At 38.8% G+C, this 26,084-nt stretch overlaps 1 protein-coding gene across 7 annotated transcripts in view; it reads left to right on the plus strand.

Moving 5' to 3' along the window:
- The window catches only part of MECOM (MDS1 and EVI1 complex locus), a 740,867-nt gene that overhangs the window by 649,952 nt on the left and 64,831 nt on the right, over positions 1 to 26,084 (plus strand). Inside the window, exon 1 of one of the 7 annotated variants that reach the window (XM_077488023.1) lies at positions 22,269 to 22,485. The exons of the other annotated variants lie outside the window; for them this stretch is intronic. The gene's annotated coding sequence lies outside the window, so the exon portion shown is untranslated. Of the gene's footprint in view, positions 1 to 22,268; positions 22,486 to 26,084 lie in introns of those variants that run through there. 7 annotated transcript variants of the gene reach the window in all.

Below are 26,084 nucleotides of genomic sequence, written 5' to 3' on the forward strand. Positions count from 1 at the left end.
TCTGGGCAAATCTAGAACAGTTGTCAGGTATCAATATGGCTGCTGTCACGCCACCCTTTTAAAAAGAAAGGGCAGGGTATTTCAAAAGCCTCCTTATTGACCCTCATAATCCAGCTGACCTATGCGTAAAGGCTACTCAGAGAATTAGGGTTACAAAGAATTTGGTGTGGTGAATTCCCACATTAGTTTGCCAGGATTGTGAACTTCAAACCTCTTCAAACCTGAACTTTATCCCTATTTATTACTCATGCAGTACACAATTATTGCAGTCAAAAGTGTTTTAAATACAAATCTACTATATGGTGTAATTAATTGCACTTCTTATAGGTAGGTCTGCACATTGAGCTCTTTCATTTACGGAGTACAGTTATTGTAACTTTTTTTTCCTAAACTGCTGGAATCCTTCAAACCCATAGGGTTTCCATTAGCAAACTTTAGTCCCACACTTCACATGTAGGATTTTCATGAAGTTAAAGACTTAAAAGTGGAGTCACCTTACAGCCTTTTGGGAATAGCTGGTGGATTGCATTACTAGCTCCTTGCTGCTTTCGCTAATATATTGACATATTTAAATAAACAAAACCAAATCCAGCGCTCCACTATGCTGAGTGCTCTTTAGAAACATTGAGAGATGTATCTATACAATGACATCAGCAGGGAGGAGACTGAAAATGTAAAGGGACACTAATCTCAGACCAGTAAAAAGATGTTTGTTCATTTAATTTCTTATTACTAGTCCATTCTTTTATTAATTTCATGGTTATACGTCTTGGTTTTTTTAACTTTCATTTACACAAAGTTTATTATTATTATTGTCTGCAAAAAAGTGTATATACATGTATGCAGTAATACAGTATGTATTTATTTATATATATATATATATATATATATATATATATATATATAGACTATTATAGGTATTATGTATATATATAGACTATTAGAAGACTGGGATGCCATTTTGGTAATACTTTTGGTAATATAGTGTATATATATATACACACACAGACGCCTGCATTTAGTTATAGCTGCAAAGGGTGGGCCAATTCAATATGGAACCCTACAAACAAAAACTTTGATGCCATTAATGTTTATTTGGGGGGGTAAAGGCAGGTGTCCTAATACTTTTGATAATATAGTGTATACGGTACAATATAGTTTTATTTTTTTATTTGTTATTTTTTTCATGTTGGAAAAATCAGTTGCCACTGTAATTTTCACCTACAATGGGAGAATACAGGAACAGTTCCTTTTAATTTATTTTGCACATGCATTGAACACATCAACCGTCAATACTGAGGTGTGTGGAATGTGATGTGAGTTTGTTGAAAGTGCAGATTTTATAGCATGTTAAAAAACAATTAATAAGTAGTCATTACAAAGAAAATGCTTTTTACCTGCTCTGTGCTCTAAAACCATACAATTCTAGGATAAATGTCACACAGGTTCCAGGGGGCCTCAGCAATGATAGCCATGTCTCTCACTGCTAGTCACAAATTGGAGGTAACAATGTCTATTTGTGGTATAATACAGCCTTAACAGAGATTATTGGGGGATGATTTATTAAAAGTGTTGTGAGGCTGGTAATTTGCAAATTTGGTGTTCACTTTGCCTAATAAATAGTGGCGGCCCATCCATAGGGGGCGCATGGGTGCCGCCCCCCCACCCAAAGCATGTCATTAAAAAAAAGGCCCTTTAAGAAAAAAAAAAGTTCCTTTAAAGTGGTTGTAAACCCTTACAGACCACTTTAACCTACAGGTAAGCCTAGATTAAAGCTTACCTGTAGGCGCAAGAAATATCTCCTTAACCTACAAGGTTAAGGAGATATTTTCCAAAAAACGGGCACCGATGTCTATGGTGCATGCGCGCTGTAGACAACAGCGCAGGTGCATTGAGCGTGCCGTTAGTGGAGGTGATCATGCTGTTTACTTTCTCTTTAAGTGCACTGTGTTTGAGGCGGGGGCCAAACACAGTGCACTATGGAAGCCTCATGCCAATGCAATCCCGTGCAAGCCGCTTCGTTTGCGGGTTTTTTTGATGCCATGTGGCACTGTGGAGTGCACCTCTATATGCTTATTGGGTCATTCTTCTTCATGTCTTCATGTCTGGGCGGAGCTGTCCCTGGGCGGCGTGTCACTTCCGGTTTCAGCTCTGTGAGAATGGAGAAGCCAGGTAATGTATTATATTTATATGCATTATAATGTATTATAATGTAGCACCTTGTGCTGTATGTATTCGTGATCAGACTGAGGGTGGAGGGAGCCGTGCTTCACCTCTGCCCTGGAATCAACCTCTGCTCCAGCACTTCACCCGACAATCTGCTAGAGCCTTCATTACACATCACCTGTATGTGTATACCACGTGGGCTCCCAGCACTGCATCCTACAGTCATGCTGTACAGGTCTGTATTCTCTCATCTCTATCGGTCTGTCTGTCTGTCTGTCTATCGGTCTGTCTATCTATCTATCTATCTATCTATCTATCTATCTATCTATCTATCTATCTATCTATCTATCCCTATAACTGCATATCTATCTATAGATATCTATCTATATCTGTCTATCTATCTATCTATCTATCTATCTATCTATCTATCTATCTATCTATCTATCTATCTATCTATCTATATATATATATATATATATATATATATATATATATATATATATATATATATATGTAGATATATATCTATAGATATAGATATATATAGATATACAGTATCTATATATATAGATATCTATAGATATGTATAGATATACTATATATCTGCATATATATCTTTCTATCTATCTATCTATCTATCTATCTATCTATCTATCTATCTATCTATCTATCTATCTATCTATCTATCTATTTGTCTATATGTCTGTCCTATCCAATCTATCCCTCTGTCTGTCTGTCTGTAGGCCCCATCACAGGCGAGTGACTTCGGAGGGGGAGGGGGATGGTTGGGGTTTGGTTTGCGACCCCCTAAAAAATGGAGCACCAGCTGCCACTGCTAATGATTAAGGTAAAGCTAAGTTCATTTTGAATACCCAATCATGTGCAAGAAAGAAGGAAAAAAAATAATATTTAACTTCACATGATTGGATGATATGAACATTCACTTTGCTAGGTAACCGTGTTTATCTATTTGATGAACCACCAATCATTTAACATTCATCCCCCATTGCTCCGACAACAGTAACATGGGATCACTTTATATTGTCCAATCAGAATTTTCTGTTCCATCCACCTTCTGTGGCCATTGCACATGCTATGATGTTACTACCCTACCCCTTGATGATGAATGATGATGATATTATCCTTTAAAATCCAGCCATGGGATTATGACATCTTTTTATTGGCCTCATGAAAAAGAGCAAGGGCCTGTCTGCTGGATGTTATCTTGCCCTGGATTGTCCTTAAATATAACAAGCAGGCCAGTGGTTTGGTCCATGGCCATTTATACAAACTGTAATCAGTTTTGAGTTGAACTGGTCACTACGGTACATAAGTCATCTTGTCAACTTATGTTGTGTTTAGAAAGGTTTTGGTGACTCCTCTGTGTATAACACAGGGGCCAAGTTTAATGTGAACTGTGTACTGGGCAAGGAACTTTAAAATACGCCTGTTGTGTAAGAAATATATGGGCAGCCATTGCTGATCACTTTCTGAAAATGCTTGTAGCCTGACTTATTTCAGCTTTAGTTCTTCTGAGCCACATAAGTAGAACACATATTCAGCAAATAAAAGTCAGAGAATAGTCAGAATTCCTTGTCTCTTTATATTTCACAGGTCAGTGACTCTTATTGAAGCCAGAGCAAAGGGTAGCCCTATACATTTCTATCATGACAAGTTTCCCTTAAACTAGTCATATTCTAGGCTTTGTCTCGTATTACACAGTGTATAAGAAAGATGTTGCTAGCAATGATTTAGCAGATTTTCCCTTCTTAAACATAGTCAATGTTATGACTGTGTTTTTCCAGATGAAAAAAAAACTGTGGCAGAATGTGTGGAATAATATGACATCTCAGCCAACAATGAAGCAGTCATGTAGGTGCAATGTACAAGGAATGTGCACTGTGATAGTGAGGTAAGGTACCCATAGACGTGGCTGGATTGGGCAATATTCGTATGCCTATGGATAGCAGAAGAGGTGCAATTGTAATTCAGTTGTGACAGTCACCTTGAATAAACATGCACGCTTGGCTAATTGCCTGTCCTTTAAAGTGAATAAAACATTTTTTTTATTTTTTTTTTAAATAACCAAGATATGTTATACTTACCTGCTCTGTGCAATAGAATTGCACAGAGTGGCCCTGACCCACCTCTTCTGGATCCCCCGCTGACAGTCTTGGCTACTCTTCTTCTTGATATGCCACCATAGGAAACCCATTCCTATTGTGGCACACCTGCAGGCTTGATCCCGCATCCATGGACACAGACAGTGTGCCTGGCACCCCACTCTTTCATCACAGGGTTTAACTGACAGCAGTGGGAACCAGTGGCTCTGGGGAGAGTTGCTACAGACAGGCACAGCGCTGTATCAGGCGAGAGCTCAGTTTAGTATAAGGGGGGTGTGCTAGGAATGTATTAAGGGAACAAAGATTTAGCCTATAAAACCACTTTATTGTGTATGGCCAGCCTAATGCCGCGTACACACAATCGGACATTCCTACAACAAAATCCATGCGATTTTTTCTGACGGATGTAGGCTCAAACTTGTCTTGCATACACACGGTCACACAATGTTGTCGGAAATTCTGAATGTCAAGCACGCAGTGACGTACGATGAGCTGAGAAAATTGAAATTTCAATAGCCAGTGCAGCTCTTCTGCTTAATTCCGAGCATGCGTATAACTTTGTGCTTCGGAATTCTGTACACACGCTCGGATTTTGTTGTCGGAAAATTTGAGATCCAGATCTCAAATTTTGTTCTGATGGAAAATGTCCGCTGGAGCCTACACACGGTCAGAATTTCCGACAAGCTCCCATCGAATATTTTCCATCGGAAAATCCGACCGTGTGTGTGATGACAATGTAAGAACGTTTATCACCCAGAGATGAGTTCCAACACTTATATCAAAAAGGAAATAGTGGCCTAGTGGCCTTCTGGTCTCACCTGGTAGAGATTGACCTTGGTCTTGTCCCAAACTCTCTTCCTATCTGTGTTTCCTTTTCATGAGTCACATCATTTTTACAATTCAACTGCTCCAAGGATTTGTGGGAAAATTCAATTTCGGTAAATGAAATAACCATTAAAGTTCATATATAGTGAAATCTTTTTTTTTTTCAGTTTTGAATGGAGGAAACACAATAGGAAGTGATCAACTAAAAAAATCTCTATGGTGAGGGGAAATTCCCTCATAGCCAAATGTCAATGGAACAGAAGAGGATTTGGAAGATTTTCCTTCACCTCTTATTCTAGTGACTTAACTTTTTGGTTCTTCTCTCTGACAGCATGAGAAGAAAAAAAAGCTGATCACCGGCTTCTGTTGAAGGGACATTGGTCCCGAGCAGGGAGAAGCGAAGTCGCCTCATATGTGCCTGCCAGTGCCCACTAATCAGTGCCCACCAATTAGTGCCCACTATGCCCACCAATCAGTGCCCACCAGTACATCAGTGCCTCCTATCAATGCCCATGAGTGCCACCTATCAATGCCTACCAGTGGTGCCAACCAGTGCGTCATCAGTGCCACCTAGCAGTTCTGCCTATCAGTGTCACATACCAGTGCCAATCAGTGCCCATCACTGCCACCTATCAGTGCCCATAGCTGCCACCCATCAGTGCCCATCATTGCCACCTATTAGTGCCCTTCAGTGCCACCTATCAATGGCCATGAGTGCCGCCCATCAGTGCTGTCCATCAGTGCCCACCAGTGCCACCTCATCAGTGCCCATCAGTGCCGCCTTATCAGTGCCCATCAGTGTTGCCTTATCAGTGTCCATCAATGCAGCCTATTGGTGCCCATCAGTGCAGCCTATCAGTGCCTATCAGTGCAGCTTATCAGTGCCCATCAGTGTAGCCTCATAAGCGTACATCAATAAAGGAGAAAAATTACCTGTATGCAAAATGTATTAACAAAATATAAAACAGTTTTGTATTTTTTTACATTATGTACAGGAACATAATGTCCTAAAGATATGAATATATGTAGTAGAACAGTGTAGGCCGCCACAGATTATGTGCATTTGATTTCATAGTCATTGATCTACAAGTGTGTGTGTGTGTTGGGGGAGAGTAGGAGGGGGTACAATAAAGTGATGATTTGCTAAATGAATTATTTTGATTCTCTCTGAAGTAAACTTTATTTAAAAAAAAATAACCCTTGCATATATTTGGCACAACTTAGGTTTACAGCAAAATGCTATCCAATCACAAATAGGTACCTCTGCTATCCAATCACAAATAGGTACCTCTGCTATCCAATCACAAATAGGTACCTCTGCTATCCAATCACAAATAGGTACCTTTGAAAGTTTTATGAGCAATGGATTTGTTTTAAAATCTTTTACCTTGCCTTTTCTATAATTTTTAACCCTATTTTTACATTGTAGATTTTCTTATTGGTATACTAAAAAGGAAGTAAGAAATACAGTAAAAGTAGTATGCATGCCAAAGGTTTTATCTGTTTTCTGGATCTTATAAGTCTGTATGATCTCTACTACAAATTGGTTTTAATACGGGTCTCTGAAGAAGGTTTAGGCTGGCCTTACAAAGCTTGAATTTCGGCCAATTCTTGCTGCAAGGTTAATCACTACTAATAAAGGTTGATACTACTTTCAGATAAATAAAACATAACTGTTTACGCCATATGCCCCCAAAAAAAATAAGAACATCACCATCCCCTCTAAATCCTTCAGAGTACTTATGTTAGAGTGTTATGTTATAGCTGAGAGAGTCATGTATGTTCAATGTTCATCAATGTTACTGAACAGCCTGCTCACAGAAAAATGGAAATGCTGCCATGGCATTTGGAAGATGCTATGGCATTGATCAGTGTTGGGTGTTGATGGAAAGGAAAGGGAGCCGTTTATGCCTAATTTACCCAAGCTACAATTATTCTTTAATTAGGAAACCTATTATTGTGTGTAAGTGAGCTTTGCTTGGTGCCAAGTACTCTTTAAAAAAAAATGTTGTAGAGAATATGCAGAGGAACATTAACATCTCTAGACTTTTTAAAGTCTCCACTAGTACCGTTTTTTCCTATCCAGCCAAGTCTATCACTCTGCCAATTAATTTTACAATGTATCACAAGATGGAGTTGGAGTACAGCCACGCTGAATGATTATCCGTAGTGTCCAGGAAGATTCCTGGATGACATTTACCATTTAAAGGGAATCTTTGGTGAAGAATAGAACACATGGGGATGTATTTATCAGGCTACAAATGTCTGTTTCAGGTGTAAATTTCCCCTCTATAATATTTTGTTTAATATACTTTTGCTATCTTAACCAAAAATGTGAGACTTGAACACAGTGCACTTCAATTATTACATTCCCATTACAAATACTATTTAATATAAGGTCTCTGTATTATTAAGGTTGTACAGCTGAATTTGGGTGTTTTAACATTTATTTCCAACAACTCTAGGTTTTGCTAACAAATTATCAACAAAAAAAAAAAATATATATTTCTGCACTAAAGTGTAATATCATACTTGAGAGCTGCACATATATATATCACCCTAATACCCACATTGCGTATAAACATATATACACAAATGATAGTGTACACTCATAGCACTGTTCAACCTTTTTCATCATGAGAAGTGCACTACATTTGTGTATATACAGTGCCTTGAAAAAGTATTCATACCCCTTGAAATGTTCCACATTTTGTCATGTTGCATTTACGTTTTTGGTTGTATTTTATTGGGATATTATGTATTAGACCAACACACATATGTGGCACATAATTGTGAAGTGGAAGGAAAATGACAAACGATTTTCCAAATTTTTTACAAATAAATATGTGAAAAGTGTGTCATGCATTTGTATTCGGCCCCCTTTACTCTGATACCCCTAACTAAAATTTAATGGAAACAATTGCCTTCAGAAGTCACCTAATTGGCAAATAGAGTCCACCTGTGTGTAATTTATTCTCAGTATAAATACAGCTGTTCTGTGAAGCCTTGAGATTTGTTAGAGAACCTTAGCGACCAAACAGCATCAGGAAGGCCAAGGAACATACCAGACGGGTCAGGGATAAAGTTGTGGAGAAGTTTAAAGCAGGGTTAGGTTATAAAAAAAATTTACCAAGCTGTTTAATCCATCATCCGAAAATGGAAAGAGTATGTCACAACTGCAAACCTGCCAAGACATGGCCATCCCCTGAAACTGACAGGCCGGGCAAGGATAGCATTAATGAGAGACGCAGCCAAGAGGCCCATGGTAACTCTGGAGGAGCTGCAGAGATCCGCAGGTCAGGTGGGATAATCTGTCCACAGAGAAGTCACCTGATTAGTAAATAGTGTATACCTGTGTGTAATTTAATCTCAGTATAAATACAGCTGTTCTGTGAAACCCTCAGAGGTTTATTGGAGACCCTAATGAACAAACAGCATCATGAAGGCCAAGGAACACACCAGACAGATCAGGAATAAAATTGTGGAGAAGTTTAAAGCATAGCTAGGTTATAAAAAAAATATTCCAAGCTTTGAACATTTCATGGAGCACTATTTAATCCATCATCCGAAAATGGAAATAGTATGGCACAATTGCAAACCTACCAAGACATGGCCATCTACCTAAACTGACAGGCCGGACAAGGAGAGCATTAATCAGAGAAGCAGCCAAGAGGCCCATGGTAACTCTGTAGGAGCTGCAGAGATCCACAGGTCAGGTGGGAGAATCTGTCCACAGGACAACTATTAGTCATGCATTCCACAAATCTGGCCTTTATGGAAGAGTGGCCAGAAGAAAGCTATTGTTGAAAAAAAGCTATAAGAGGTCCCATGTGCAGTGTGCGAGCAGCCATGTGGGGGACACAGCAAACATGTGGAAGAATGTGCTCTGGTCAGATGAGACCAAAATTGAACTTTTTGGCCTAAAAGCAAAATGCTATGTGTGGTAGAAAATCAACACTGCACATCACCCTGAATACACCATCCCCACCGTGAAACAGGGTGGGGGCAGCATCATGTTGTGAGAATGCTTTTCTTCAGCAGGGACAGAGAAGCTGGTCAGAGTTGATGGTAAGATAGATGGAGCCAAATACAGGGCAATCTTACAAGAAAACCTGAGTCTGCAAAACACTTAAGACTGGGGCGGAGGTTCACCTTCCAGCAGGACTTCAACCCTAAACATACAGCCAGAGACACAATGGAATGGTTTAGAGCAAAGCATATTCATGTGTTAGAATAGTGCAGTCAAAGTCCAGACCTAAATCCAATTGAGAATCTGTGGCAAGACTTACAAAATTTCTGTTCATAGATGCTCTCCATCCAATCTGACAGAGCTTGAGCTATTTTGCAAAGAAGAATGGACAAAAATTTCACTCTCTAGATGTGCAAAGCTGGTAGAGATATCCCCAAAAAGACTTGCAGCTGTAATTGCAGTGAAAGGTGGTTCTACAAAGTATTGACTCAGGGGGGCTGAATATAAATGCATACCACACTTTTCACATATTTATTTGTAACATATTTTGAAAACCATTTATGATTTTCCTTCCACTACACAATATTGTGTTGGTCTATCACATAAAATCCCAATAAAATACATTTGCGTTTTTGGTTTTAACATGACAAAATGTGTAAAATTTCAAGGGGTATGAATACTTTTTTTAGGCACTGTATCTCTAGGTTTTGGACACCATGAAAGTGACCACTGAGTTTAACAACTATGTCCTTAGGATAGTGGGGAACAGTAACAGGAAGTCTATAGTTTCTCAAAGCCATAAATTAAATTTAAAGTGGTAGTAAAATCCTCCAAAAAAATGAAAAAATTACCCTCCTGTAGTGTTATGCCACAATGAGCTAGTATGCAACGCATGCTAACACATTATGCCAGACATTTCTATCAAATGGCACCATCCAGTGCTGCACTATAACTGATCCTGCTGGTCCCGAGTGCTTCATTCTTTACCAGGTCTTCCCTCTGGATTGTTTCTTCAGCCTCTTGAATGACCAGGCCATGATGATGTCACTTCCACGCATGCGTACCGGATTCACATCACCCTGGCACACAGCAGGTGCTGTAAATGTGTTCTGAGCTGCACATGTACATATGGGCCCATTACCAAATGACCACTAACCCTGCCTGTCAGTGTTTTTTTCAGATATTAGTTAAATTCCCCTTCAAACCTACCCTGCAGTGAGATCGACGATACAGACAGCAAACTGAGAGGCAATTAAACAACAAAGGCTATGAGTTGTCCATGTGACACTATTAAAATGCTGTCTGGATTCTGACAACAGCGGAGATCAGTGAAGTCATTTAAAGTAACTCAAAAGTTCGAATTTTAGCATAAGAGCCGTGTTTGCTTGCTACTTGTAGCTCATTGGTTGCTTTCACTTGCCTGAAATTACTCTTTCATTTAATGAATATTAAAGAAGCAAAAAAATATGTTGTAATGCAATATAGGGGAAGGGAGGACACATATTACATTAACCAAGCAGGCAGAAGTATGTAAGGTGGCAAATATTTTCATATTATTGTATCGACCCACAAGAGTTAGCTGTTAACCTTCCTGATGCCAAGCAGGGTATGGGCATTGGAATGAGTTGGAAGTCTGGGGACAATAGGGAGTCAGGAGTTCTGATAACACACCAGCTAATAGAATTTCAGGGAACAGCCAAACTGCAGTATCTAAGAAAAGTAAAAAAACACAAAAACTACTTTAACCAAAGTAATAGTTGAAGGGAAATCAGCCCAGTTAACCAAATTTTGAGAATAGACATATTTATAGACATAGTTACGTCTTCGACACTGTTTGTTGTTTTTGCTGGCATATTATGTTTTAATTACCTGTATATTATGTCTTGTTAGGGATATTGCTATTTAGTATTTTATTGCCCATATCCAGCTGTTTTATTGGTACAGAGTTGTATACAGTGGTCAGTACAGGCATACCCCACTTTTAAGTACACAATGGGGTTTATTTACTAAAGCCGGAAAGTGCAAAATCAGGCTCACTTCTGCATAGAAACCACTGTGCTTCTAACCCCAACTTGTTCAATTAATCTTTGGTAATAAAACCTGGAAGCTCATTGGTTTCTATGCAGAAGTGAGCCTGATTTTGCACTTTCCAGCTTTAGTAAATAAACCCCCTTGTGTACTTAAAAGTGGGGTATGCCTGTAAATAGTAATTATGATATTTTTGTTTTTGTTTGTTTTTTTTGGCACATTGTGCCTGCTTTGTATTCATTTTGCTTCATTGTACATGGTTGGCCGTACACAACACATTTTTGTTTTTATTTAAAATGATTGTTCAGTGAGTAATTTGTTCAACCAGCAAGGTTGATTTACTGAAAATATGTAGATGCTGTTATTTAGCAAAGTGATTGTTAATGAATAAGGTAAATATGTTTATGTGTTAAACACCCAATCACATGCTGGCTGTTTTATTTGTATAATTACAATTGGGTACTTAGGTGAATACAAGTTAATTTTATTTACCAACTTTCACATTGCTAATTGTACAGCTTTTACATAATTTAACAAAACCTAAATTAGTAAATCAACCCAACTATATTTTGGTATAACTCATCCTTTGTGTAAACCTCTGCAAATAGTTTCTTATGATAGTGAATACATAGCTGCTGTCCTAACAAAAATAATAACTAAATGACACTAGTAACAAGTTGTTGGGTGTTGTTCTCCACCTATTTTTTCTAGCCATTGCTACAAACCATAAGCCCTTTAGTGCAGAAGCAACCAAGCGATCTTTAGTAGCTCATCTAAATAACTAAATTTGCTGGCAAATAATTATTAGAAGTAGTGATTGGTTGCTACATAAATGGAATAAATTGTTCCCTATTGTAGAAGCTACAGAAGTGGCATGTAGTAGCATTTAAATGCAAGTGATCTCATCATGCTCTAAATTTGTTTCATTAATCGCTACTACATGCTACTTCAGAAAGTTCATACCGAAGGGATCCACTGTCCCATCTGTGTAGCCATCAATCACTACTTCACTTGTTCAATGTTAGCAATTTTATTAGCGCCATTACTCTACTAAAATTTGCCTGTGTGCTCCTGCCTGTACAATTACTCTTCTTTGTCTTCCTCTGCATTTGTTGATACATAGCCCTTTCTAAAATTAAAAATATATAGATTTTTTTTTTAATATGCTGCAAATGCTTTTAAATTTATCAACAAAAAAATTACTGAAAAAGTAATTTCTAATTTTCTTGCTGGACTTAGTGCAAGATTGTTCTTGAAGTCAATATTTTACATCCTTCCAGCATTCTAATAAAAAAATTTTTTTTTAAAAATACATAATATTTTCATGCTTCTTTTAGTACCCCTTTTATGAAAATATTATGATGATTTTGTTTGGTGTAATAATTAGAAGATAAAGTTTTTCTCCTAACTAAATGATATTGTTTCTCCTTTCCATACAACTGATCTAATTTCCAGGCTGTACAATTTACATCTGATTAGAGTGACAAAGTTAAACAATATCAAACTATAGACTACTTCCTACAGCTCCATAAAACTCTGCAAAGAGCATTTTGCCCTGTACCTGATCATTCAGCCCTAAAAACATGATAGCCTTCCAGATCTTTATCAGAAAACTAATTCAGATCCCTCAGCAGGGGACATCAATTCTGCAAGTATGCGAGGAAGGTGCAGAAGGTTGATAATTAGAAAGGCTTGTACTGATAGAACTTGTTTCTGCAACATTTCTGCTTGATATATTGGAAATATAGTTTTATAAACATGATTGTTAATCTTTATAATCTATTTTATTTCATATAATTACAGGCATACCCCACTTTTAAGTACACAATGGGGTTTATTTACTAAAGCTGTAAAGTGCAAAATCAGGCTCACTTCTGCAGAGAAACCAATGAGCCTCTAACCCCAGCTTGTTCAATTAAGCTTTGGTAATAAAAGAGAAGTGAGAAGTGAGCCTGATTTTGCACTTTCCAGCTTTAGTAAATAAACCCCATTGTGTACTTAAAAGTGGGGTATGCCTGCATATTTTCATTGGACTGGGATTTTTTTTAAGTGCCTAGCACACTTTTACAAAAACACCTTTTTTTTTTTACACAAAATTCTAAAACTGATTTACAAACTGTTAAAAAAAAAACGAACCTGGTCCACAAAATTTTTACTTAGTTATTATATAGAGCTAATCTTGCATATGGTCACGGATACTCCCGCCACTAGGTTGCACCCCTATAGTGATGTTAATATCTTATATTTATGCTCAAGATGGGGACACGGCAATCTCAGCACATTTTACCAAAATTGTGAATTAGTTTTTTTTAAAGTGCATTATATACATCATTGTGGCTCCTAAAATGTCCCAGTTCAATGTTGATAGAATATATTTAGTATATATTTAGGCAACATGATGGATCATTCATGCATTTTGTTATACAGTCCCCACACAATGGGGTTTATTTACTAAAGCTGGAAAGTGCAAAATCAGTCTCACTTCTGCATAGAAGCCAATGAGCTTCCAGGTTTTGTTACCAAAGCTTAATTGAACAAGCTGGGGTTAGAAGCTCATTGGTTTCTATGCAGAAGTGAGCCCGATTTTGCACTTTCCAGCTTTAGTAAATAAACCCCATTGTGTACTTAGAAGTGGGGTATGCCTGTAATGATATACAATACCCTACAAGTGGGACTAATGAATAACAAATAGTGGGGGGATTATTCCTAAAACTGTAGCATGATAAATCTGGTGCAGGAATGCATAGTAACCAATCAGCTTTCAGGTTTTGTTGTCAAACCTTAATTGAACAAGCTGAAGTTAGAACCTGATTGGCTACCATATATATATAGCTTCACCAGATTCTGAGTGCAAAAGTTTTAGTAAATCAACCCCAGTGTCTCTTAATTTGTTTAATGATCAATGTTAATGGAAATGTATACTAAAACTATAAAGACCGGATGCATGAGCTGCATAAGGCAGCACACCAAACATTATTATTATCATTATACAGGATTTATATAGCGCCGACAGTTTGCGTAGTGCTTTACAACAGTAGGGAAGACAGTACAGTTACAATACAAATCCATACAGGAAGAATCAGAAGGCCCTGCTCCTAAGAGCTTACAATCTAGGAGAGACTTGTATGAAAGTTTGCTGATCATCCCAGTCACATCTCAATAAAGACCAGGGACTTTGCTGCTGAGCTGGGGTAGCTCTGTATCATAAGAGCCACAGAACCCTATACCCCCTCGTATTAACTCAATTCTTATATTGGACTATAAATACTATTTGGATTTGGCATACTGGTAATCAATATATAATATTTCTAAAAGCCCAGGGTATTATCAATAGTTTATACGACATACATCTATAAAATATGCCTGGGCTGGTGATGTCTTCAGAAAAATAAATCCTTAACGTTTAGGATTGTCCCTGGAAATTAGAAGCAGTTGGAAAGTATGCATCAGCTGTGATGAGTTCTATTAGTCATTGTATAATAGTACAAGGCAGGGACTGTGACTCAGGTCAGCCGATCTGTGAGATCTATGAGTGGTATATACTATGTATATAGAGGGGGAGCAGGCAGACATGTGTGTGTCTCTTGATGTGATGGACACAGAGCCCTGATACTCCCATAGGATGAACTGAATTTAACACCGGAGCTGGGGCTCATTAACTGGCTCCAGGCTTCCTAAAAGCTCCTTCCTTTTCCTTTTCTCCTCAGGGCATTGGGGCAGAAGGATACCTATGGGTTCACTGAGGGCATCCCTACACTATCCACTCTAGCAGAACAGCTTGGGAAATGACACTTTGACTTAATCACTCTTGTGAAAAGTTCATTTAAAGATAGCGAGCTGAGAAGATCAATGGACTCTTTATTGATAACTGATAAGTGGAGTAATCTAGGGAACTTTAAGATCATCTACAAACCCCATGGTGCCTGGTGTGTCAGTGGCTGGCATGGCATGCTAAGACTTAAGCGTATAGAAAAAAGATTTAAGCGTGCCATACACGATAAAATCTGATTTTACGATCTCTGTACAATCTTCTTTTTATGTATCAAAATTATGTAATAGAAGAATGTGTCTGTTGAATTTGTATCAAATCAGGCAGATCCTTGCATTACATAGTTGATAGTAGATCTGAATGAGATTGTACAGTCAGGTTGTACTGTGTAGGGCTGCCTTTAGATTTATCAACATCATTTAAAAGTACATAAACAGCCCAATCAAGTTGTATCTAATCCGGCAGACCTTTGCACTACATTGCAGATGGTAGAGCTAAATGGGATTGCACAGTCAGGTATGGATACCTTTAGATTCACCATAACTTTGTAATTGGAGTGCATACATAAACAATCCATTCACGTTGTATTGAATCAGACAGGCCCCTGCACTCTAAAGAAGATTATACAATCAGATTATATTGTTTAAATGATAGAATCTGATGGATTTTAAATGATAGAATCTGACTGATTGGATCTGATTAATTACCGATAATTTATATTGCATGGTCTCCCTGAGCTTGGATTCAAACTCTTGCAATGCAGTAAATATACAAGATTTGCTGTGTTTCCCTTCATCACACTGCTTGGCAATCACACGGCATCCATGCAATCTGCAGCGGGTCAATGTTATATTAACAGATTGCAAAATGCAGTGTGATTGCAAACATCACATTGCATGGATGTGAACACCCACGCGATGCGATTCAAGTGCAGGAAAAAAAAAGAGTACTGCAGAATTTGGTGCGGATGTGATTTGAACCATACAAAATGTATGGCTGAAATCGCACCGCGCAGACATGCATGTGATGTGCACAGGAATGCAGTGTGAACCAGGGCTTAGGCTGGGTTCACACTTGTGAGATCGCAGACATTGCCTGTGATTCGCACTACATTGCTGTCCAGATCACATGCGATGTCTGTGCGATGCAAATTCAGCCATACAAACTGTATAGCTGAAATTGCAATGCATTCACACCAAAATGGTGCAGGACCTTTTTCTAGTCCGCACTGGAATCATATCACAGTGGTGTTCACATCTATGTGATGTGATTCCTACACCATTTGACAGTTCGCACTGCGATCTGCGAACCGATCTGGGGGTGTCATTAGCTTTACATTAAAACCCACAGCGCTTCGCTGATGGTCAGTGTGAACCAGTGTACGATTCAGGTGCCGATGCATCACACCAGTGTGAACCAGGACTTAATCCAGGTTGAGCCTGGGTTCACAATGTAGCGGACTGCTGTGCCAATCACATGCGATGTCTGTACAATTCAGTTGTATGGCTGAACTCGCATTGGATTTGCATAAAAGAGAGTGCAGGGGCCTTTTTTTTCCCCGCACTGGAATCGGATGGCATGGGTGTTCAAACCCATGCCATCTGATTCCTGTCTGAGTCCACAGTTCACACTGCGATCTGTCAACCGATCTGGGGGTGTCATTAACATTGTATTGACACCAGCAGTGGTTCGCAGAGGGCAGTGTGAACTGTCTGCAGGAGATATGCGATGCAGGAATCGGCGCTGGAATCGTGCTGGTTCCCGCATCGCTATGGTGTGAACTAAGGCTCACAATGATGCTGTGCGACTCTGATGCGATTTAACTGTGATTTCTGTTGTGACAGGTGCAAATTTAATGCAATTTTTGAGGGTACTGGGCATAGCTGGAGATTAAATTTGCACCGCATTCACACTAAACTCACACAGGACCCCTTTTTTTTTTAAACTGGATCAAAATCACACTCCATCATTGTGAACGGCCTTCATTGGAAGTAATGTTTTTTTAGATCACATGCGAATCTATGCTTTTCGGATCGCATCGGATCAGCAAAGAATTTGCATAAGTGTGATCCGGCACTCATATAGTTCTAAAAATCTGACTCGTCTAAATGTACACCCTATACAGGTAACTTGTGCAAGGCTTCTTTACAAACTCTTGTGATGGCCATATACACTTCAATAAATTATTGATTTATTTTCAAATCAATATCTCCCAATAGAAATAATTGATCTATAGTCATTCAGCTGATCATAGGTGTGCACAGCCTATGGCATTAGGGTGTGCGCTTCAAAGCTCAAACGCATATTGTGTGTGCATTTGTGTTTATATACTGACTGTGTCAGTAAAGCAGTGGACAGTGTCAGTAGGGCATTGGATGTTGTCCGTGGGTTTTATTTTTATTATGTTATTTTTTATTTTTATCATTAAATTTTTTTAACCACTTGAGGTCTGGGCTATAGCTGAATGACGGCTACAGTGTGGACTTCAATTTCCGGGAGGCCATCACAGGACGTCCTCCCCTGTGCACGCTCCCTGCGCGTGCCCTGCATGGCGGACGGGGGGCATGCTGTAATCACCGAGTCACTGAGACTCAGGTGATCGTCGATCCGAGTAAGGGGCCGGTTCTGGCCCCTTACCATGTGATCAGCTATCAGCCAATGACAGCTGATCACATGATGTAAACAAAAGCTTGGTAATCGTTTTTTTTTCTCCTCACGCTGTTAGCGCGAGGAGGAAAAAAAGCCGATCACCGGCTTATGTTAAAGGGACATTGGTCCCGAAGATTAAGGAACACAGGCACCTCATCTGTGCCAATCAGTACCCCTTTACAGTGCCACCTGTTACTGCCACCTGCCAGTGCCCACAGTGCCCACCAGTGCCACCTATCAATGCCCATAAGTGCCACCTATCAATGCTCACCAGTGGTGCCAATCAGTGCCACCTATCAGTGTAAGCAATCAGTGCTCATCACTGCCACCTATCGGTACCCATCACTGCTACATCTTCAGCGGAAAACAATGAAGGACAAAAATTACCTGTTTTCAAAATGTTATGACAAAATATATATATATTTTTTTAATTCTGTCTTTTTCAATTTTTTTAACAAAAAATAAAAACCGCAGAGGTTATCAAATAGCACCAAAAGAAAGCTCTATTTGCGGGGAAAAAAATATAAAAATGTAATTTGGGTACAATGTTGTATGACCGCGCAATTGTCATTCAAAGTGAGTCAGCGCTGTAAGCTGAAAATTGGTCTGGACAGGAGGGGGTTTAAGTGCCCAGTAAGCAAGTGGTTAAATGATTTCTTACACAATTTTTAGGACCCCCGTAGGGGGGGTTTGGTGAATTATTATAGGTTCAAACAGGGGTACACCTGGTACACCCTGTTCGCACGCCTATGCAGCCGATATACACAAGAGAGTGGATATCGATTTGAAATATACAACTGAGCACATCTCTGTTTCCACCATGCAATCTCATAATCTGATTGATCGAAATATGATCAAATTCATGAACAAATCATCTGATAAATGCAAAAACGATCAATCATTTTCCATCCTAGCAAACCCTATCTAAATTGATAGGAAGGGAATTTAGGTCTGTCCAGCTGTTTGACAATTGGATCACTTTGATCGAATTGCACATTGATAATAAAATGGAAGCATGTATGGTCACTATTAGCAGACAAGTTTCCATGCTGCATCTAACAACAGAAAAAGGTGTAAAGAATGACATAATCACGGCAGGGGACAGTTGAAAAGTGTGATTCCAGCGTGGAAAGAGTTAGAGCAGGTCATTTTACTAGATGTGTTATTGGGTGTTTCTTGAGAGTTTACGAATATTCGGTCTGAGTGCCACTGAAACGCATCCTGAGCGAGCTTTATTCCGGGAAACAGCGCCACCTTATGGCAGACTGGTGAATTGCAGCAAACAGCTCGCTTTAGCAAGCAAGCAGCTATCCCAATCTTCCCTTATAATCCTTCTACAAAAATAAAGTGAGAACAAAAAAAAAAAAAAAATCCCCTTCTATAAAATCCCAGATCACCCGGGTCTGATACTGAGAGTCAGCGAGATTTCCTACTTTTCATAGAGCAGGCTGACAAGAAGGGGGAGACAGGGACCCTATCGGAATCCTTGATCAGACCTATGGACTCAGAGCAATCCGTTTCCCAGATTACTTGTATTTAATACACAATGCATCATAAAACAAATCCCTCATCCTGACAGGAAGAAAATAGAACAGCTCATAGCTAGAGCTCCACCAATTTATGGCTAAAAAAAAAATAAAAAAATAAAACAATAAAAAGCAACTCTCCAACAATGCACAAGTTAGGGGAGGGCAGGAAACAAGCAGCAGAAAACCGGGACCTCTTTAAGGTTCTCAAGCACTAAGTGTATGGGAATCTCTGGGCAGTTTTAAGGTTATTTACAAAGGATTTTTCCTGTCCTACCTACCACTGCTGTGTGATTTTACAGAAACAATGGCCATTATCTAAAGCAGCAGTTCAATGTCACAGATAACAGTCTGCTGAGACAAATTAATCTTCATCTCTTGTCAAGGAGGCTGCCCCCTCCTTCTAAATAAATAGGGCTTTAGAAGGCCAGCCTCAGACTTGGACCCTTCTGAATATATATATAGAGAGAGAGAAAGAGAGAGAGAGAGAGAGATTTCCATCTGACACTAAAGTGACATACAACCAGACATCGCCAACAATAACACTCACATCATCATCTAATCTGCTAGGGATAGCAGGAGACAGGAAAGCAGAAATCACTTTTATTACAAAAATATATATAGAAAAAAAAATTCTGATAGTCCCTGATTGATGGAAGTCTCATTCCGACACAACGAAATTCACACAAAATAGGAGTAAATAGTAAAAGAAGTGGAACTGATCACACATGACATTCCAGTACTAGTAGTGACACAAATGGAACTTACAGCTAACAACCACACAAATATCACTGTAATATAAACAGGGACATAAATGTAACTAGCAGGGACAAAAAAAGCAACAGTAGTGACAATCACACAAATATTGCAATATAGATTAATATAATGTTAAGTAGTAAGAGGGACACAAATGTGACTTAGTAGTGACTATCACACAAATATCATTGTAATATAAAAAGGGACATAAATCTAACCTTATGTATTAACAGGGACACAAATACAATATAATATTGGCAATCACACAAATATCATTGCAATATAAAGAGGGGTATACATGTAACCCTATGTATTACCAGGGACACAAATGTAACAATCACACAAATATCATTGTAATATAAAAAGAGACATACATCTAACCTTATGTATTAACAGGGACACAAGTGCAACTTAGTAGTGATAATCACACAAATATCATTGCAATATATTAAACAGGGACATAAATGTAACCTTATCTATTAACAGAGACACAAATGTAACTTAGTAGTGATAATCACACAAATATCATTGTAATATAAACAGGGACATAAACCTTATGTATTAACAGGGACACAAATGTAACTTAGTAGTGACAATCACACAAATAGCATTGTAATATAAACAAGAACATAAACCTTATGTATTAACAGGGACACAAACGTAACTTAGTAGTGACAATCACACAAATATCATTGTAATATAAACAGGGACATAAATGTAACCTTATGTATTAACAGGGACACAAATGTAACTTAGTAGTGACAGTCACACAACTATAATTGTAGCATACAAAGGGAAACAGATGTAACGTTAAGTATTAAAAAGGACCTAATGTAACTTTAATTATTAAACAGGGACACAAATGTAACTTAGTAGTGACAATCATACAAATAAAATGGTGATATAAATGTAACATAGTAGTGACAATCACACAAATGTACTTGTAGAATAATCAGTAGCACACATGTAACTTTGCAGTAACAGTCACACAAATATAATTGTGGCATAAACAAGGACACAAAGGTAGGTTAGTAGTGAAAGGCACACACAAATATAACAGTAACATAGTGCCAGTCACACAAATACAATTGTGGCATAAACTACTGAGTTACATGTGTGTCCCTGTTAATACTTAAGGTATTTTAGTAGTGGCAGTCACCCACATTTAATTGTAGGAAGTGGCACAAATGTAACTTAGTAGTGACATTGACACAAATAAAATTGTAGAATGAACAGTGACACAAAAGTAAACATGGGCACTTTTGTTACTTAGTAGTAACAGTGATACAGATATTTTAGAATAAACTCTGATACTAATAAACTTTAGTAGTGACACATCAACTTAAGCAATAACTGTGACACAAAGTAGTATCTACAATGACACAAGTATCACCTTAAGCATTACTAGTGAGTGACACATTTGCGGTAATAGAGGTATTCATACTGATGGGAGTACTTTGTAAAAAAAAGTTGGAAAAGAAATGGTAGGTAAGTTGCAGAAGCATCGTGTATCATTTTAATATGAGATTGCAGTTCCTATTGATAAGATGTGATCACACCTAGTTATTGGTGTGTAGAGGTCCAGGAATGTAAGTTGTGAGAGCAGTAAGTGTGCTTATTTCAGGCCAGTAGACTTGTGCAGGGCAGAGCTGTACTGGATGGACAGAAGGAGATGAGAATGAAATCCACCCCCCCAGGATCTCCCCATTGGTCGCTGATTCCATGGATGGGATCGCCATGTGTAAGGGGATGGTGCCTGTGGAATCAGTCTGTCCTATAGGACTCTTTAGCGACCTTTTAGTGACCTCTCCTTGCAGAGAAGGCTGCTGTCACTTTAAAATGTCCTGAGAGAGGAGCCAGTGTCTGTGCTGGAGATGTCCATGTGAAGCCCCCTCTCCTCCTCTTTTCTGGATGGCCGCTCTCATCCGCTTTAAAGAGACACTTGGTGGCATCAAGAAGTTCCCACATCACACTCAGCACTTGTGATGGTCCCGGGAGGATCTGAGAGCTAGTCCAATCTGGGACCCCTTCACTGGGCACTCCATCCATATACAGGAAGGCATTGGGATATTCTCCTGACAACTCCACATACAGGATCTCCCCTCTCTGCCTGGGATCACTCCCTACTACAAGGACGAGCTGCCCTGTCTTCCAGCACATAGGCACTAGAGGATCTGAGGACTCCTGACACCCCGGGACCTGAGGACTGCTGACACACAGGGTACTCATAGCTGCTGCCACCCGGACCCGGGGCACTTCGGACTGCTGCCACCCGGGATCTGAGGACTACTACAACCCGGTGTACTGCTGATCTCTGGTGTCACCCAGCTCACTTCTGATCTTTGGTGTCACCCAGCTCACTTCTGATCTTTGGTGTCACACAGGGCACTGCTGATCTCTGGTGTCACCCAGCTCACTCCTGATCTCTGGTGTCACCCAGCTCACTCCTGATCTCTGGTGTCACTCAGCTGGCTGATAAGAGCACAGAAAGTGAGAGAAAAGGGAGGTGTCCGGGAGGGACACGAGCCCTGGATCACTTTGCTGACACTTTCAGTTTCTTTAGATTGCTGTCAGTGTTGGCTGCCTGGGACTTTGGCTGTGGATGTGCTGAGCCGGGAAGGATCTCTGTGCTGGGGAGGACAAGGCTTGTCACTGACCTTCTATGACTCTCAGGTAAGTCAACAGTGGGGACCCCTGTGTGCACCCTGCCCCTTGTCCTGGCTCCTGGCTGTCCTGGGGACTTGTGCATAGTCGTGGTCTACTTACTAAGTCTCAGCAGGCACAGATCCATCATCCACCCTCCATATACCCTCATAATGTGTGTACACTCTATATTACTCTATGTGTTCCTATTCCACCCTACACTGTGTACTCTAGGTGTGCCTGGACTATCAATCACAGTGTACTCTGTGTGTGTGTGTGCATGGCCTCATCTGTACTGTGTATGGATTTATACTACAATGTGTATACTATGTGTGCATGGACTCATCTGTACTGTGTATGTATTTATACTAAAATGTGTATACTATGTGTGCATGAACTAATCTGTACTGTGTATGTATTTATACGACAATGTGTATACTATGTGTGCATGAACTAATCTGTACTGTGTATGTATTTATACGACAATGTGTATACTATGTGTGCATGGACTCATCTGTACTGTGTATGTATTTATACGACAATGTGTATACTATGTGTGCATGGACTCATCTGTACTGTGTATGTATTTATACGACAATGTGTATACTATGTGTGCATGAACTAATCTGTACTGTGTATGTATTTATACGACAATGTGTATACTATGTGTGCATGGACTCATCTGTACTGTGTATGTATTTATACGACAATGTTTATACTATGTGTGCATGTACCCATCTGTAGTATGGATTTATACTACAATGTGAATACTATGTGTGCAAGGACTCATCTGTACTGAGTATGGATTTATACTACAATGTGTATACAATGTGTGATTGGACCCATCTTTCCTATACATAGTATTCTGTTTGTGTGCATGTACTTTCTATCCTGTATATTTTATACTGTGCGTTCATGGACTTTTCTATCTTATAAGTTTTATTATATGTGTGCCTGGAGTTATCTGTGCTATATATTTTACATCGTGTGTGCGCTAGGCTCATCTATACTACACTGTGTATATGATGTGTTCCTGGACTTATCCATACTGCACGGTACTTTGTGTGACCATGGACACAAGAATCCTTAACACATTATTGTCTGTGTGTGTGAGAGCATAGATTCTAATTTACGCTGTGTATTTTATGTGTGCATTGACACATCTATACTACACAGTGTATCCTGTGTGGGAATGGACTCATCTGTCATATACATTTTATCCTGTGTGTTCATGGGCTAGACTGTGTATATTATGTGTGCATGGACTCATCTATACTACATAGTGTACCCTGTGTGTGTGCATTCACTTATCTAACATGTTATCCAGTGTGCCCACTGCCTAGACTCATCCTACCCTACACTGTGTATTTTATATGTATCTGGATTTATCTCTACTACACAGCGTAAAGTGTAGGGTTGATTTACTAAAGTTGGAGAGTGCAAAATCTGGTGCAGCTCTGCATGATAGCCAATCAGCTTCTAACTTCAGCTTGTTCAATTAAGTTTTGACAAAGAAAAACTGAAAGCTTATTGGTTTCTTTGCACAGCTGCACCAGATTTTGCACTCTTCAGTTTTAGTAAATCGTCCCCTGCGTGCCATATACCAATCTATCCTGTGTGTGCCTGGAATCATCAGTCTTACATTACGTACCCCATTTGTATGTTTCTGAACTCATCTACCCCATACCATGTACCCTATGTGTGCCCAGACTCACTCCACCCTCCACCATGTCCTGGTCTCAGCTCACTCATCCATTATACCTAGTGAGTTCCTGGACTCATCTATAGTCCCCCATATACACTGTGTGTACCAATGACACTTGTGTTGTTGTGTCTGGGACAGGCAGGCAGTGTGTAGTGTTCTCTACCATGATGACACTTGGTAAACACAAGTTGTCTGCGGGACACTTTCTCCAGACACCCACTACACCAGTCCAACCACTTTGTCAGCCTGATCCTGCATCTCAGCCAGGGTAATCCTCCCGCTGATAATGTGATAGTCCCTGGGAGAGGGAACAGATTAATCACTCCATGTCACATAAGGGACACTGCATGTGCAATGAGATTAGGACCATTTACTAACTGGGGACACTACAATGACCCCCCCCCCCCTTATCTTTACAGCCCAGGAACTGCTCCCCTCCATACACCCCTAGAACACTAGAATATATATATATATATATATATATATATATATATATATATATATATATATATATATCATATGTTTTATAACACTAATGATAGATAGATAGATAGATAGATAGATAGATAGATAGATAGATAGATAGATAGATAGATAGATAGATAGATAGATCTTACACACTCCTATTAAGCTGGCCATACATTATGACATTTTCTTGTTCAATTTCCTTTGGATTGAGACCCCATACACACTATTAGATTTTCTGCAGATTTTTGTCTTCAGATTTACCAAAACCATGTAGTGCAAGGGCATGCCTGCATACAAATGTAAACTCTTAAGGTTTGACATCATATATGGTTTTGGTAAATCTGAAGAAAGAAAATCTACAGAAAATTGTATATTATGTATCCTGCTTTACCTTCAGCTATGTAGTACAGGGGCCTTCCCGATTGCATACAAATTTAAAGTGTTTAGGTTTGACCTCAAATTATATGGTTTTGGTAAATCTAAAGAAAAGTTGTAAAAGACAGTTGTATAATGGATGGTTAGACTAACACAGGAATATCTATCGATCTATCTATCTATCTATCTATCTATCTATCTATCTATCTATCTATCTATCTATCTGTCTATCTATTCTAGATATAGATACAGACATTAGTGTTGTAGGGGAGAGATAGATAGAAAGATAGATAGATAGATAGATAGATAGATAGATAGATAGATAGATAGATAGATAGATAGATAAATGTAGACCACACTTTCCCTGGGTATGTAAATCCTACATTGCCAAGATATATAGATATATAGATAGATAGATAGATATATTACACAGGGATAGTTATAGATCTATCTATGGTGGTAATGTAGGCTTTATATACACAGGGAAAATATGGTCTACATTTATCTATCTATCTATCTATCTATCTATCTATCTATCTATCTATCTATCTATCTATCTATCTATCTGTCTATCTATCCCCTGCAGCACTAATGTCTGAGGCTATAGCTAGGATAGATAGATAGATTAATATATAGATAGATAGATAGATAGATAGATAGATAGATAGATAGATAGATAGATAGATAGATAGATAGATAGATAGATAAATGTAGACCATAATTCCCCTGGGTTTGTAAATCCTACATTACCAACACATTAGGATAATTATCATTTTCTGGATTAACACATTTAAAATTTCGATGTTTCATTTCACAATTCTAAACAAATCAAACTTTATTTATTTTACCCTCCTTTTAATTTCTATAAAACAGCCGAATTCTCGTATGATTCGTTAACAATCTAATAATTTCGGACACTTTATTGTACTGTGGCCTACCCTTGTTTATTTATTACACTTAATCTTTCAATGTCTTTCTTTCTATTTAATAATAGATTCGGGAGCTAGGCAGAGAGAATAAAATAAACGCTGTCCCTGTATTTTATGAGCAGTAATAATCCATTGGTCGTAGGGCACCGATC

The sequence above is a fragment of the Lithobates pipiens genome, unplaced genomic scaffold, assembly GCF_037356315.1.
Source record: "Lithobates pipiens isolate NorthernLeopardFrog02 unplaced genomic scaffold, aLitPip1_a1.2 Scaffold_18, whole genome shotgun sequence".
NCBI lineage: Eukaryota > Metazoa > Chordata > Amphibia > Anura > Ranidae > Lithobates > Lithobates pipiens.